Source organism: Oryzias melastigma, linkage group LG12 (assembly GCF_002922805.2).
Source record: "Oryzias melastigma strain HK-1 linkage group LG12, ASM292280v2, whole genome shotgun sequence".
NCBI classification, from domain to species: Eukaryota; Metazoa; Chordata; class Actinopteri; order Beloniformes; family Adrianichthyidae; genus Oryzias; species Oryzias melastigma.
Genome location: NC_050523.1, coordinates 8,096,044 through 8,103,056, shown reverse-complemented (window position 1 = coordinate 8,103,056; position 7,013 = coordinate 8,096,044).

Sequence of the window (7,013 nt, the reverse complement as noted above, 5' to 3'; positions counted from 1 at the left end):
GTAGCTCTCGGGACCCGGCCCCGGACGCGAGCCGGTACCACCAGACGTGGTACTGGACGCGAACTGGAGCCGGGTTAGGGTGCAGGAGCTCTCCAGGTCCTAGCGCTGGCCGTTTTTAGCTCGTAGCTCGGTGGTTGGAGACCCGCCCGGGATGTAGTGAGAGCAGCCGGTGAGTTTGAGGGCGGGACGCCCGCGCGCGGTATGGAAAGGCACGTATGAGAAAATCCGCGATTAATGCGTCAAAAAAAATTTCGGCGTCAAGCACATGTCAGATTAATGCGTTTTTAACGCGACAAATCTGACAGCCCTAATATATATATATGTGTGTGTGTACATTTATTTTTTTGTTTTTAAGTATTTTATCTGTTGTGTCTTTGTGACAAATGGACCTTGAGTCTGTAATAAAAGTATCTTCTATCATTGAAAAAAATGCCACAAGAACATGGTAAAACTCCAAAAATATCATTTTCATCGGAGAGGGACTTAAAAACAAAAAACGGTTAGCTGTCCTTTGAATACTTGTAAGAATTCATATTCCAGAGCTCTCAATCAATTTGTAACTGAATTCTGGTTCTGCTCTGTTACAGACGGGGACTTTGGGGAACCTTAGACCTAGAAAGCCCTCTGATAGCATAAGATAACACTAGTCGTGGCTCTTACTGCTGGCAGCTTGAAGGAATCACATCAAAGCCATTTAGGATGAACTCCAGGGAGAAAAGCGTGAGTCCTGTCAGATCAGTGAAACAAAACAGATCCGTCTGTTCAGATTTCTCTTCAGTGACAGCTTCTGACTGCTCTCCAACAATGTCCAGACCATGGGAGCAAATGGCAATTTGTTGCATGTTAAAGAAGAATTCTGACTTGCTTGCTCTGTGAAAACTGTATTCATTAAATTATTTTAGGTTATTATCTTAAATGTGTTGTTCAATAAAACTCAGTCATGATCTGAGCTTAAATTTCTGCTTTGTTACTTTGGCAATTAGCAAGTTTCTAAGAATGAACATTTAGTCAGAGAAAATTGTGTTTATGATGTCTCCAACATGTCTTTGTAACATTTTTCTCATGATGATATAAATAAAATTAAGCTTAAAATTGCTTTTCTTTACTAAAATCATTGTAAATCAAGAGCAGACAAAGATCCCAAAGCTTGAACCAGTAGTGGAAGTTTGTGTTTAATCTTCAAAGTACCCCGGCTATCACCACCTGGGCAGATGAAAACATCAATCTGAAGTATGCGAGCAGTAATTGGAGGTGTCGTCAGTCTCTTGTTTCGGAGTGTCAGACAGAATCTGCAGCCTTGCTTCACAGAGGTTCACCGCGAGGTCGGGACCCTCTGACTCTGTCAACACCAGCGCAGTTTCAGTTGCAGTTTGACCACTGGTTTTCTGTCAAAGCCCCACCAGAGTCCTCTCCTCTCCCGTTATAAGGGCAGTTAATTCATCTTGTAGAGGACGGTCATGCAACACTGAAACTTTATATGTTTTTACACATGTTTGCATTCAAATCTGCGGACGTCTGAGGTTTTCTGCCATTGTTCACCACCTTGACGGCAAAAAATAACAATCACGGCAAGGTAATGTTCTGTTGAGTAACTCGTTGATGTGAAGGCCACTCTGACACTCAGCTTTTCCCAGACTAAAGACCCCTCATGGTAATAGCCCTCATCTTCAGAGAAACACACTTACATCAGGCTGTGAGGCTGGGGGGTATATTTTTATTGTAAGGTTGGACAATTTTATATGGATTCAATGAGTGCATTTGCATGCAATGAAGCATCTAAGCTACGATCTGCTTTTCAGAGTTTCTCAAGTTCCTCATGAACTCAAAACCTTGTTTTTGACACCACAGTAGAGGATTAGGAAAATCCCAATTCAGACAGAGAAATCGTCTTTATCCAAGAATTTTTTTATGGCTCGAAACAAACAACTTTATTAAGATAAACACTGGATGTGATGACAACACTTACTGGTTTGCTGAGACACGCTCAATAAACCAGAAGTAAAATCTAGGATTTTCTCGGTGAACTGTGAATGAAAAGCCAAATTTTTATGTTAATTTTAGTAAATTTCAAGTATAAAAAATGTGGTAAAAAGAAGTCTTGGTTTTCTTGATAGACATAACTAAAAAAGAGACCAAATAATGATTTGGAATCAGAAAATAATTTTTTTTTTCTGTTGTAAATTTCAACAGATTTACATTGTGGTGGAAAATAGTCTTTTTTGTGTTTTTAACATGTACTTGTAGCATTTTTCTCATAGTAGAGGACCTACATAAAATAATTCACAATTAAAGCTGTGTTTTTGAGTGTTTCCTGATTCAAATCTCATTGGATCAAGAGCAGATGAAAATCGGATGCTTGAAAATGCACAGACCAATGAGCTACTGAAATGGGCGTGCCAAAGCTTCTATTCACAAGCATCCAGTTAAAAACAAATAGAACCATCAATACCTTAATTTTACTCATCTACCACCGTTGTTTTGGTATGCTAAATGCTAATGTTAGCTTAGGGTTGTGAGAAGCTGTAAACTAGCGCAAGAGAGTGTAAAGACAGGCTTGATGGGAAATTAGCGGAGCTAACTTCCACGCCAACAGTTCCGGTTGTGCCCATAAACTGCATCGTCATAATTACCACCACTGGGAACGATTTTACAATAGAAAAATAAGTTAGAGTGGGACTTTAACCCTTTAACACCCGAGGAGTCGCTGGTGACGCTTAAACACAAAATCTTTAACATCCTGTAACTTTTCAACTGGCGCTTTTCTCCCTCAGAATCTGTTGATCGTGTTAACGTTTAAAAAATTACAGTAAATCAAAGAACATAAACACAGGAGCTCCAGTATTAAAGGGTTACAGTTAAAATCCCACACCTGCACATTTGACCCGTCCCCTGGGGGAGCGGTGAGCTGCAGACACAGCTGCGCTCAGGAACCATTTGGTGGTTTCAATCCCCTGAGCCAATCCCTTCATGCTACGTGTCTAGCAGGGAGGCACTGGGTCTTGGCCTGGATTTAAACTCACAACCTTCGAGTCTTAGGGCGGACACTCTACCACAAGGCCACTGAGCTTTAGGAACAAACTACTTGGTGAACTGTACCTTTATCTTGTACAATAATTTTTAATTCGTCCTTGACAAATGTTTTCATTTTTTTGCCTTTTTTTTCCTATAGCAGGAGGACATTAGATATTTAAAAGATAATAAATTGCCATATGTCCTGTGAACATGTTCCATGCTTGTAATTCAGCTGTAGAGGCGCCGGTATGTTGATGTCGAGATTTACCCACCCCCACAGAGCTGCTAACTTGCTTCTGGATTATTTGTTTTCCTCTGTCCCCTAAAAAGCTGCACGGTTCATGAAGTCCAAAGTTTGAACCCATTTTTTTTTTATTCAGACTGCCTAACAATGACAGGAATGTGATGTCTATCAAAAATGTTCCCCAGACCTTAGTGTCGGTACACAGGAAATTCGGTTTGTTTTTGGCGTGCTCAACCCTCAAGCAGTTTAACACAAGCCATCTTCAATACTCTAATGTGGATTCATTCATTTGCTTCAATGAGAACTGATTGATTCATTACAGACAGGAATGCAGCTCTCGTGTGTTGTCGTCACTGATATAACTTGCTCACATTGTGGTCATTTCTTTGGGTGACATCTGACAGAGCAGACACAGGATGTTCACAGTTTCAAACAAGACATAGTGATCCATGCTCCATGTGTAAAACAGCATGCGTCTTGACATTTTCAGCTTCCCAGGAGCCCACCCACAAACTGAGGACAGCCAAATGAACGTTTTACTTTCAAGTAGTGACAGCAGAACGCTACAGACAAAGAAAACTGATTCTAAATGGCTTTTATTTTTTTAATACTAATATTCAGTGTTATTAGTTGCACAATTTCATACTTTTATTCAGAAAACTACCATTTAAATAAGATAATATACATGTTTTAGAATATCAGATTTAGTTAAAGTTGTATTTCAGCATTTTTGGGTTTAAAGAAATCCTTGCTAATCTCCTAATACCTTAAAATAGTTTTTTAATGGCAAGTTTAAACAAACAAATGAAGACTTTTGATGCATAATTGTGATTTTGCTTGGAATAAATCATTTAAAGATTATTTATAGTTAAATGGAAGTTCACCAATTTTGGAATGGAAAATAAAACATACGAAGATCCTGAAAACATGATTGAAAATTCCTGAAAAATTAGCAATTTGAGAATGAAAAAATTGCGAAAAAAATTATACTTGAGACTTGACCTTTGGTCTACCCATCCCTGGGACATGTGAGACTTCACCCAGGCAACGATGACACCCAGAAAAATACAACATACTGAAAATCGTGTAAATACTTTGGCTCGGGTGTAAATCATGTGGCGATAAGTCTCTCGGGTTTTTATTTTCTCTATACACTTTTTTTGTGGATTTTTTTATTGCTAGAAATAACTTGATGCATCAAGAAGTAAATTTTTCCTGTTAACAATTGACTGTTTTTATGCTTTTTAGCACAGTTTCAGGTTTCTATTTGATTTTTTGTGAAATATAACGAATAAAGATCTGTGGCAAAAAAAAGGCTGGAGTTGAACTAAAAAGTTAAAAACAGTTTTAAAGGTAGATTATCAGAGCAAATTATAAAAATGTAAAAAAAATAAAATAAAGGTTAATAAAATGCTTCAAATTCAGTAATTTTATTCTACTTTGTGAGATATTTTATTGGTATGCAAAAAAAAAAAAATTCAAAAGACTTTATTTATCTCTTATAGGCAGTTTATTACTTCGACTTTATGTTTATGAAGAAATAAAGCATCTTTAAACAAAATGATGCATCGTGGGAAATAAAGGTTTGCTCTGATTGTCCAGGGACGGTCTTCTGTTACAGCTATTGCATGGTGAGTTTAATATGTTATCCACCACCTGGTTTTAGTGCAGTTTTAAATGCACTCCATGGGTCCTAACATTCTACTCTGCTTTTTAAGGGCTAGTCTGACCCTTCGAACCAGAGTCCCCTCAAACTGCTGGACGTTTTAGCGGTATTCTGTCAGACACAGTAAAGCCAAACCCATATCGGAAACACGACACTACATGTCGCAACACTGAAATGGAGAAGTGGGTATTCAATGACATCCTGCACGAACATCATGAGTCAATCAAAGAAAAAGCCGAGGGGCTTTGACTTTGCTGCAAGTTGGCTTTTTGTTGATGAATACTCATGTCAAAACAATGAGACTTCAGCTTGAACACATCAGTTCTGTACCAGACTAGATTTGATGAGTTCAAGGACACAAAAAGTCCAGTTCAGACGTCCAGCTTCACATCTCAACCACGCTCACTTTTGCACGTGTAAGTGTTTGACCCAGCTGTGCCTGAGCTCCCGCTGTGCAGCCATGATGATTGAGATCATGAGGTCTCTATTCACCCTCATCATGTTCACTTTCACTTGACTTCTTCAGCCACAAATCTCGTGTTTTGGGGTGAACATGGTTTGGCCTTTGACCACAACAGGAGAGCAGCGTGAGCAGTCATCTGGTCAGGATTATTAGTTGCTTAAATTTGCAGTAAAACGTTTTACATTTGACTCTTTTAGCGCCTTTCCCTTCGTACTGGTGATGGAACAATTCACATCTTACTTTGATAAAATGTTTATTACCGTTTAATCAGTCAGCTCAGAATAGATGGGCTGATATGAGCCCGTAAAATCAACAACAAAAAACATCATAATTAATTGCATGTTGGTGGTTTTTAAAGTTGATTTGTTTGTCTTTAGTGGGGTTTGTGTTCAGTTGTGTTCTGTTTTTAGAATCTGTTTTCCCCCAGTTACAGAACATTGGATTTAAGTTTGCAATCATCCAGCTGTGTCTGTTTTTTGTTTGTTAGTGTTCTGTAAATTTGACTAAAGTTTCAGATGTTCATTGCTGGATCCTGTTGGTGTCAGAACGTTTACCACATCATGCTTCGGGTTTTTGTTTTGCAGCAGTTAAGCTTGTGCTTTTTTTGTTTATTTATAGCCACCAAGTAATTCTTCTGCATGTGAGAAAACTAATGGCCTCACCACCACTTCTGGACCAAGACAATTGTTGGTTTCTGTTGTTGTTGCAACAACACGACCCTTGATCTGATTTAACTTAGAATACTCAGAATTTCTGTGATTTCTAGCAAACTCTCCTTCAATCCAATCAATTTAAGGTTCCTTAAGATTTATTTCTGTCTAGCAAAGAAAACAATTCAATTCATGAGTCCCCATGTTTCTAATTTACGCTGATGACTAATGCACCTGGACTAGGGGTGTGTATTGTCAAAAACCTGGCGATACAATACGTATTGTGATACACGTCTCATGATATCGCAATGTATTACAAGACTGTACCAGAACAGTTTTCACTTTTTTGACTTAAAATAACTAATTCATACTAAATAGTAAATGTATCATAACAACTAATCAATTAAATCACATAATTAATTAAATAATGTCTTGTCAGCAGTTTAAATCAATACAAATATTGCCAATTGAGATATTGTGGTATTTCACTGAATCATTTTTCCCTACACCTGTAATATGTACTGTTCCTTATCAATGTCATGCTGCTCTTAACTTTTGCACACTCCAAATAACTGTTAATGTATACTAGCTTCAAAACTCACTTTGTTACACCTAAACTTTAAATTTTAAAAGTCATATTTTTATTTTATATTTGTTTTATACTCTAACTTTGTTCATCTATGTGACGTGTGCTGCTGACCTCTTCACCTGGCTTCACCTGGTTAAACAAAGATTACATTAAAAATAACAATAAAAAGGCTAACCAGGTAAAAAGATATTAGATTTTTTTTAAGTCCAACCAAAAAACTTTTTTTTAATTATCATTTATTCTCAGCTGGCCTAAAACGCCTTGGAATTCCCCCAGAGGAACCTGAGGAAATGTCCGGGGAGAGGGAAGTCTTGGCACCTTTGCTTGGACTGTTGCACCCGCGACCTGGTCCCAGATGAGCGGAAGAAGATGGATGGATGGATATTATT